We start from the raw sequence: 11,395 nt of genomic DNA, 5'->3' as shown, positions 1-11,395 counted from the left end.
ATTGAGAGTCAGATGTTTAAGGCCTGATAAAGTTAAATCTAGAAGAGAGTGATCACTCTGTGTCTCTTGGATTTAACATGACATCTAGGACGAAAGGATATAATGAAAAGATTCACCTATTCATATTCGAGATGGGAACTCGAAAGGGATGATGTTATTGAATGGCACAAAGTCATAACATATTGGGGGTGATGGACGGTCGTTAGGTGGTATCCATCACTTGCATTAATTTCTTATGTTTCTCGTGCAAGTGGGAGATTGAAGGTATTTCGTATGCCCGAGAGACATATTAAATTAACGTGGCCACTATGTTATGATCCAAGTTGGGTCATACCCAATAACAAGCTTACCACCACTTTATATGTATTTATTTTAACGGTTAGATTGTTAAATGAATACGCGACACTTGAACTTTAGAATAACGTTTTCTAAATTATGATCACTTGAGATAAATTATTTGGATAATTTATATATGATGTGGATTTAATTATTTATAGGTTTAAATAATTATGTGGTGTTATATTTTATAAATTGGTTTATAAAATATATAAGTAACTTAATGACTAAATGCATTTATATAACAAGTTTTATAAAAATTACATTTTGGTTATTAAAAGCCCCTAGGTGGCGGTTTTGGGGACTCCAATGGAATCTCCCATGCTCTCCCTTTGTTACTTTTAAGACCACATTAAGCATGCTCAAGTATTTTTACTAAGACTAAGACTTGTTGGGAATACTAAGATACATGCATTTTCAACAAGAACAACTAACTAGTAATATCAAAACTCTCTCCTCTCTTGGTGCAGCCTGCTGGCCGAAATAATTGGGAGAGAAAGGAAGGGTTTAAGCTTGTTAATCTTGGTCCTTTAAGTGTCAAAAATCCTAACTAAATAAAGGAAGGTGTTGGTGTTTGATAGCTTGGGGTATTACACACTTGAGGCTTCAAGATAGAGGTTATAATTCCATCATATTCTTCATCATCTTGCTCATCCAATTCAGCCCTCAATTAATCTTGAGGAGGTATAATCTTACTTTCTTGTTGTTATATGTAAGCATTATTCCATAACTTGATAACTATATGGAATTCATCCAAAATGGTTTAACATATAAACTTGTTTTATTAATCACCATGCTTCCGCTTACTTTAACTTTCATAAAATTGGTTTTGTGATTATGTTAACATTAAGAACATGTTATTATGTTGAATTCCATCACTTTGATATATATGTATATATTGTTATAGGTTCGTGAATCAACCAGTGGCCAAGTCTTACTTCCCGACGAAGTAAAAATCTGTGAAAGTGAGTTATAGTCCCACTTTTAAAATCTAATATTTTTGGGATGAGAATACATGCAGGTTTTATAAATGATTTACAAAATAGACATAAGTACGTGAAACTACATTATATGGTTGAATTATCGAAATCGAATATGCCCATTTTTATTAAGTCTGGTAATCTAAGAATTAGGGAACATACACCCTAATTGACGCGAATCCTAAAGATAGATCTATCGGGCCCAACAAGCCCCATCCAAAGTACCGGATGCGTTAGTACTTCGAAACTTATATCATGTCCGAAGGAGGATCCCGGAATGATGGGGATATTCATATATGCATATTGTTAATGTCGATTACCAGGTGTTCAGCATATGAATAATTTTTATCTCTATGTATGGGATGTGTATTGAAATATGAAATCTTGTGGTCTATTATTATGATTTGATATATATAGGTTAAACCTATAACTCACCAACATTTTTGTTGACGTTTTAAGCATGTTTATTCTCACGTGATTATTAAGAGCTTCCACTGTTGCATACTTAAATAAGGACGAGATTTGGAGTCCATGCTTGTATGATATTTTGTAAAAACTGCATTCAAGAAACTTATTTTGTTGTAACATATTTGTATTGTAAACCATTATGTAATGGTCGTGTGTAAACATGATATTTTAGATTATCATTATTTGATAATCTACGTAAAGATTTTTAAACCTTTATTGATGAAATAAAGGTTATGGTTGTTTTAAAATGAATGCAGTCTTTGAAAAACGTCTCATATAGAGGTTAAAACCTCGCAACGAAATCAATTAATATGGAACGTTTTTAATCAATAAGAACGGGACATTTCATCTGTAGTGACCCGAAATTTTCCATGTTTATATATATTAATTGAGATTGATATTTACATGATTAAATGTTTCCAACATGTTAAGCAATCAAACTTGTTAAGACTTGATTAATTGAAATATGTTTCATATAGACAATTGACCACCCAAGTTGATCGGTGATTCACGAACGTTAAAACTTGTAAAAACTATATGATGACATATATATGGATATATATATATATATATATATATATATATATATATATATATATATATATATATATATAGTTAACATGATACTATGATAAGAAAACATATCATAAAGTATATTAACAATGAACTACATATGTAAAAACAAGACTACTAACTTAATGATTTTTAAACGAGACATATATGTAACGATTATCGTTGTAAAGACATTTAATGTATATATATCATATTAAGAGATATTCATACATGATAATATCATGATAATATAATAATTTAAAATCTCATTTGATATTATAAACATTGGGTTAACAACATTTAACAAGATCGTTAACCTAAAGGTTTCAAAACAACACTTACATGTAACGACTAACGATGACTTAACGACTCAGTTAAAATGTATATACATGTAGTGTTTTAATATGTATTTATACACTTTTGAAAGACTTCAATACACTTATCAAAATACTTCTACTTAACAAAAATGCTTACAATTACATCCTCGTTCAGTTTCATCAACAATTCTACTCGTATGCACCCGTATTCGTACTCGTACAATATACAGCTTTTAGATGTATGCACTATTGGTATATACACTCCAATGATCAGCTCTTAGCAGCCCATGTGAGTCACCTAACACATGTGGGAACCATCATTTGGCAACTAGCATGAAATATCTCATAAAATTACAAAAATATGAGTAATCATTCATGACTTATTTACATGAAAACAAAATTACATATCCTTTATATCTAATCCATACACCAACGACCAAAAACACCTACAAACACTTTCATTCTTCAATTTTCTTCATCTAATTGATCTCTCTCAAGTTCTATCTTCAAGTTCTAAGTGTTCTTCATAAATTCCAAAAGTTCTAGTTTCATAAAATCAAGAATACTTTCAAGTTTGCTAGCTCACTTCCAATCTTGTAAGGTGATCATCCAACCTCAAGAAATCTTTGTTTATTACAGTAGGTTATCATTCTAATACAAGGTAATAATCATATTCAAACTTTGGTTCAATTTCTATAACTATAACAATCTTATTTCAAGTGATGATCTTACTTGAACTTGTTTTCGTGTCATGATTCTGCTTCAAGAACTTCGAGCCATCCAAGGATCCATTGAAGCTAGATCCATTTTTCTCTTTTCCAGTAGGTTTATCCAAGGAAATTAAGGTAGTAATGATGTTCATAACATCATTCGATTCATACATATAAAGCTATCTTATTCGAAGGTTTAAACTTGTAATCACTAGAACATAGTTTAGTTAATTCTAAACTTGTTCGCAAACAAAAGTTAATCCTTCTAACTTGACTTTTAAAATCAACTAAACACATGTTCTATATCTATATGATATGCTAACTTAATGATTTAAAACCTGGAAACACGAAAAACACCGTAAAACCGGATTTACGCCGTCGTAGTAACACCGCGGGCTGTTTTGGGTTAGTTAATTAAAAACTATGATAAACTTTGATTTAAAAGTTGTTATTCTGAGAAAATGATTTTTATTATGAACATGTAACTATATCCAAAAAATATGGTTAAACTCAAAGTGGAAGTATGTTTTCTAAAATGGTCATCTAGACGTCGTTCTTTCGACTGAAATGACTACCTTTACAAAAACGACTTGTAACTTATTTTTCCGACTATAAACCTATAATTTTTCTGTTTAGATTCATAAAATTGAGTTCAATATGAAATCATAGCAATTTGATTCACTCAAAACGGATTTAAAATGAAGAAGTTATGGGTAAAACAAGATTGGATAATTTTTCTCATTTTAGCTACGTGAAAATTGGTAACAAATCTATTCCAACCATAACTTAATCAACTTGTATTGTATATTAATTTAATCTTGAGATACCATAGACACGTATACAATGTTTCGACCTATCATGTCGACACATCTATATATATTTCGGAACAACCATAGACACTCTATATGTGAATGTTGGAGTTAGCTATACAGGGTTGAGGTTGATTCCAAAATATATATAGTTTGAGTTGTGATCAATACTGAGATACGTATACACTGGGTCGTGGATTGATTCAAGATAATATTTATCGATTTATTTCTGTACATCTAACTGTGGACAACTAGTTATAGGTTACTAACGAGGACAGCTGACTTAATAAACTTAAAACATCAAAATATATTAAAAGTGTTGTAAATATATTTTGAACATACTTTAATATATATGTATATATTGTTATAGGTTCGTGAATCAACAGTGGCCAAGTCTTACTTCCCGACGAAGTAAAAATATGTGAAAGTGAGTTATAGTCCCACTTTTAAAATCTAATATTTTTGGGATGAGAATACATGCAGGTTTTATAAATGATTTACAAAATAGACACAAGTACGTGAAACTACATTCTATGGTTGAATTATCGAAATCGAATATGCCCCTTTTTATTAAGTCTGGTAATCTAAGAATTAGGGAACAGACACCCTAATTGACGCGAATCCTAAAGATAGATCTATTGGGCCTAACAAACCCCATCCAAAGTACCGGATGCTTTAGTACTTCGAAATTTATATCATATCCGAAGGGTGTCCCGGAATGATGGGGATATTCTTATATATGCATCTTGTTATTGTCGGTTACCAGGTGTTCACCATATGAATGATTTTTATCTCTATGTATGGGATGTGTATTGAAATATGAAATCTTGTGGTCTATTGTTACGATTTGATATATATAGGTTAAACCTATAACTCACCAACATTTTTGTTGACGTTTAAAGCATGTTTATTCTCAGGTGAATATTAAGAGCTTCCGCTGTTGCATACTAAAATAAGGACAAGATTTGGAGTCCATGTTTGTATGATATTGTGTAAAAACTGCATTCAAGAAACTGATTTCGATGTAACATATTTGTATTGTAAACCATTATGTAATGGTCGTGTGTAAACAGGATATTTTAGATTATCATTATTTGATAATCTACGTAAAGCTTTTTAAACCTTTATTTATGAAATAAAGGTTATGGTTTGTTTTAAAAATGAATGCAGTCTTTGAAAAACGTCTCATATAGAGGTCAAAACCTCGCAACGAAATCAATTAATATGGAACGTTTTTAATCAATAAGAACGGGACATTTCAGTTGGTATCCGAGCGTTGGTCTTAGAGAACCAGAAAATTTGCATTAGTGTGTCTTATCGAGTTTGTTAGGATGCATTAGTGAGTCTGGACTTCGACCGTGTTTTCTTTAAAAATGATTGCTTAACATTTTTGTTGGAAACTATATATTTTTAACATATGAATATTATGTGATATATTAATCTCTTAACGTGTTTGATATTATGTGATAGATGTCTACCTCTAGAACAAGTCCCATTGACTCACCTAATAATAATAAAGAGTCAAATGTAAATTGGAATGATTTGTGGACTGATTCACAAGTTCTCGAAGAGGAACCGGAAGAAGAGTCGGAACCGGAAGAAGAATCGGAACCGGAAGAAGAATCGGAACCGGATGAAGAAATAGAACCGGTGGGGTAAATAATAAAACGGTTAAGTAAAAGAAAATCCTCAACCAACCGACCAAAGTTAATTATGGTCAATGGTGTTTCCGCCAAGGAAGCAAAATATTGGGAGGATTACCAATTCTCCGATGAATCGGATTCCGACGAGAATTCCGATGATGTTATAGAAATTACCCCAACTGAATTTAAAAAGGCAAAAGAAAATAATAAGGGAAAGGGCATAAAAATAGAGAAATCTAATTCCAACCCCGATGAACTTTATATGTATCGTCAACCCCCGAAGTCCTTAAGTTGTAACAATGACCCGGGAACCTCTAAACCACCAGGTTTTTCTAAACCAATGTGGACAACGACGGCTCGTATTAGGGGAACATCATATATCCCTAGAAACTTGGCAAAACGAACCAAAACCGAAGAAGAAGAAACGAGCGAGTCGGAATAAGATAGTTGTATTCGTGTGGTGTAATATATGTAATATAGTGTTCTTATGCTTTATGATATATGTAAAAATTGCTTGTATTAATAAGTATTTTTTTATGAAACTAACTCTTGTCTATTTTACAGTTTAAAAACACAAAATGGATAGACAACCCAATATTTTAAGAGACCTACCCGGAGACATGATTGATGAAATCTTGTCTAGAGTCGGCCAGAATTCTTCGGCACAACTATTTAAGGCGAGATCTGTTTGTAAGACATTCGAAGAACGTTCCAAGAATGTCTTGGTTTATAAGAGACTTTCGTTTGAAAGATGGGGGATATCACATTGGGAAACCCATAAGTTACGATGTGTTTACTTTGACGCATATATTGCGGGGAACCCAAATGCTATTTTACGCAACGGGTTAAGAAATTATTTTGACTCAATATATCCGAATATTGGACTTCGTGATTTAGAAAAAGCGGCTAACATGCAACATAAAGAAGCATGTTATGCTTACGGATTAGTAATGTTCGCTTCTCACCAAAGTGAGAACAAGAACATCGGGCTACAACTATTAAACAAAACGTTTCCACAAGTGACGGAGTCGGTAATTGGGGTAAGAAATGAGGTTTTTAGATTATTACGGGACTGTTGGACATTACGTAACCCTCGTCCCTTTGATGACGTTACAACACGCTGTCTTATCAACGGCCATAACGGTTATGTTGCACAAGACCAAGGATGGGAAGTAGTCCTAGTAAAACCAGAATGCATGACTTGTTTCTGGACGTATGAATTACGTGTCTTTATTGCCTTTGCTGAACGACTTGTGTACTAGCAAGAATTGTCTTCACAACTATCTTGTATCAAAGTTATTGTGTGCTATATTTCATGCTTTATGTAAAATAAGCGGTATTGTAAGTTTGTAAAATATTGTATAAAAGTTTGAACGCGAAATATTATTACAATCAGTTTTTCATATAGAATTGTAGTAGTTGAATTGTATATTAGCTACTAAGTATGAACTTAACGGGTAGGTACTACCCGAATTTAAACTTATAAAACGCTAATATGAAGAAAAAGCTTTTATAAATGAGTTCATATTATGCTACAAAATACTATTAACTACTCTTAATATTCTGTATGATTAACTTGTTCCATTTAACTATTTTGAAGGAAATGGCACCGACTACTCGACACACCGTGAATATGAATGAAGAGGAATTCCGTACTTTTATAGCTTCAAACATAGCCGCAGTACAGGCTGCACTACATACCAACAATAACCTTGGATCTAGCAGTACAGGAAATCGTGTAGGATGCACCTACAAAGAATTCACTGCCTGCAAACCTTTGGAATTTGATGGAACCGAAGGACCGATCGGATTGAAACGGTGGACCGAGAAGGTTGAATCGGTGTTTGCCATAAGTAAGTGTACTGAAGAGGACAAAGTGAAGTACGCTACGCATACCTTCACAGGTTCTGCGTTAACATGGTGGAATACCTATCTAGAGCAAGTGGGACAAGATGATGCATACGCACTACCGTGGTCAGCATTCAAGCACTTGATGAACGAGAGGTACCGTCCCAGAACCGAGGTCAATAAGCTCAAGACAGAACTTAGAGGGTTACGAACCCAAGGATTTGATATTACCACGTACGAAAGACGATTCACAAAATTGTGCCTATTGTGTCCGGGAGCATTCGAAGATGAGGAAGAGAAGATCGACGCATTTGTGAAAGGATTACCGGAAAGAATCCAAGAAGATATAAGTTCACACGAGCCCGCCTCCATACAACAGGCATGTAGAATGGCTCACAAACTAGTGAACCAGATTGAAGAAAGAATTAAAGAACAGACTGCTGAAGAGGCCAATGTGAAGCAAGTCAAAAGAAAGTGGGAGGAAAACGGTGATAAGAATCACCAATACAACAACAACAGCAATTACAACAATAATCGCAACAATTATCCCAACAATCGCAACATCAATCGCAACTACAACAAACGGCCCAACAACAACAACAACAACAACAACAACAACAACAGCAACTACAACAATCATCCCAACAACAATAATAACCGCAACAACAACAACAATCAGAAGCAGCTATGCCAAAGGTGTGAAAAGAATCACTCGGGGTTCTGCACCAAATTTTGCAACAAGTGTAAAAGAAATGGTCATAGCGCGGCGAAGTGTGAGGTCTACGGACCAGGGGTTAATAGAACGAAAGGAACAAATGGTGTCGGAACGAGTAATGGCGGAGCAAGTAGTGTCGGAGCAAGTTATGCCAATGTAGTTTGTTATAAATGTGGAAAACCAGGCCACATTATTAGAAATTGCCCGAACCAGGAGAACACGAATGGACAAGGCCGTGGAAGAGTTTTCAATATTAATGCGGTAGAGGCACAGGAAGACCCGGAGCTTGTTACGGGTACGTTTCTTATTGACAATAAATCTGCTTACGTTTTATTTGATTCGGGTGCGGATAGAAGCTATATGAGTAGAGATTTTTGTGCTAAATTAAGTTGTCCATTGACGCCTTTGGATAGTAAATTTTTACTCGAATTAGCAAATGGTAAATTAATTTCAGCAGATAATATATGTCGGAATCGAGAAATTAAACTGGTTAGCGAAACATTTAAGATTGATTTGATACCAGTAGAGTTAGGGAGTTTTGATGTGATAATCGGTATGGACTGGTTGAAAGAAGTGAAAGCAGAGATCGTTTGTTACAAAAATGCAATTCGCATTATACGAGAAAAAGGAAAACCCTTAATGGTGTACGGAGAAAAGGGCAACACGAAGCTACATCTTATTAGTAATTTGAAGGCACAAAAACTAATAAGAAAAGGTTGCTATGCTGTTCTAGCACACGTCGAGAAAGTACAAACTGAAGAAAAGAGCATCAATGATGTTCCCATTGCAAAAGAATTTCCCGATGTATTTCCGAAAGAATTACCGGGATTACCCCCACATCGATCCGTTGAATTTCAAATAGATCTTGTACCAGGAGCTGCACCAATAGCTCGTGCTCCTTACAGACTCGCACCCAGCGAGATGAAAGAACTGCAAAGCCAATTACAAGAACTTTTAGAGCGTGGTTTCATTCGACCAAGCACATCACCGTGGGGAGCTCCTGTTTTGTTTGTCAAGAAGAAAGATGGTACATTCAGGTTGTGTATCGACTACCGAGAGTTGAACAAACGTACCATCAAGAACCGCTACCCACTACCGAGAATCGACGACTTATTTGATCAACTACAAGGCTCGTCTGTTTATTCAAAGATTGACTTACGTTCCGGGTATCATCAAATGCGGGTGAAAGAAGATGATATTCCAAAGACTGCTTTCAGAACACGTTACGGTCATTACGAGTTTATGGTCATGCCGTTTGGTTTAACTAATGCACCAGCTGTGTTCATGGACCTTATGAACCGAGTGTGTGGACCATACCTTGACAAGTTTGTCATTGTTTTCATTGATGACATACTTATTTACTCAAAGAATGACCAAGAACACGGTGAACATTTGAGAAAGGTGTTAGAAGTATTGAGGAAGGAAGAATTGTACGCTAAGTTTTCAAAGTGTGCATTTTGGTTGGAAGAAGTTCAATTCCTCGGTCACATAGTGAACAAAGAAGGTATTAAGGTGGATCCGGCAAAGATAGAAACTGTTGAAAAGTGGGAAACCCCGAAAACTCCGAAACACATACGCCAGTTTTTAGGACTAGCTGGTTACTACAGAAGGTTCATCCAAGACTTTTCCAGAATAGCAAAACCCTTGACTGCATTAACGCATAAAGGGAAGAAATTTGAATGGAATGATGAACAAGAGAAAGCGTTTCAGGTATTGAAGAAAAAGCTAACTACGGCACCTATATTGTCATTGCCTGAAGGGAATGATGATTTTGTGATTTATTGTGATGCATCAAAGCAAGGTCTCGGTTGTGTATTAATGCAACGAACGAAGGTGATTGCTTATGCGTCTAGACAATTGAAGATTCACGAACAAAATTATACGACGCATGATTTGGAATTAGGCGCGGTTGTTTTTGCATTAAAGACTTGGAGGCACTACTTATATGGGGTTAAAAGTATTATATATACCGACCACAAAAGTCTTCAACACATATTTAATCAGAAACAACTGAATATGAGGCAGCGTAGGTGGATTGAATTATTGAATGATTACGACTTTGAGATTCGTTACCACCCGGGGAAGGCAAATGTGGTAGCCGATGCCTTGAGCAGGAAGGACAGAGAACCCATTCGAGTAAAATCTATGAATATAATGATTCATAATAACATTACTACTCAAATAAAGGAGGCGCAACAAGGAGTTTTAAAAGAGGGAAATTTAAAGGATGAAATACCCAAAGGATCGGAGAAGCATCTTAATATTCGGGAAGACGGAACCCGGTATAGGGCTGAAAGGATTTGGGTACCAAAATTTGGAGATATGAGAGAAATGGTACTTAGAGAAGCTCATAAAACCAGATACTCAATACATCCTGGAACGGGGAAGATGTACAAGGATCTCAAGAAACATTTTTGGTGGCCGGGTATGAAAGCCGATGTTGCTAAATATATAGGAGAATGTTTGATGTGTTCTAAGGTCAAAGCTGAGCATCAGAAACCATCAGGTCTACTTCAACAACCCGAAATCCCAGAATGGAAATGGGAAAACATTACCATGGATTTCATCACTAAATTGCAAAGGACTGCAAGTGGTTTTGATACTATTTGGGTAATAGTTGATCGTCTCACCAAATCAGCACACTTCCTACCAATAAGAGAAGATGACAAGATGGAGAAGTTAGCACGACTGTATTTGAAGGAAGTCGTCTCCAGACATGGAATACCAATCTCTATTATCTCTGATAGGGATGGCAGATTTATTTCAAGATTCTGGCAGACATTACAGCAAGCATTAGGAACTCCTCTAGACATGAGTACTGCCTATCATCCACAAACTGATGGGCAGAGCGAAAGGACGATACAAACGCTTGAAGACATGCTACGAGCATGTGTTATTGATTTCGGAAACAGTTGGGATCGACATCTGCCGTTAGCAGAATTTTCCTACAACAACAGCTACCATTCAAGCATTGAGATGGCGCCGTTTGAAGCACTTTATGGTAGAAAGTGCAGGTC

Source organism: Rutidosis leptorrhynchoides, chromosome 6 (assembly GCF_046630445.1).
Source record: "Rutidosis leptorrhynchoides isolate AG116_Rl617_1_P2 chromosome 6, CSIRO_AGI_Rlap_v1, whole genome shotgun sequence".
Classification (NCBI taxonomy): Eukaryota; Viridiplantae; Streptophyta; class Magnoliopsida; order Asterales; family Asteraceae; genus Rutidosis; species Rutidosis leptorrhynchoides.
Note: the sequence above shows the minus strand (reverse complement) of the source record.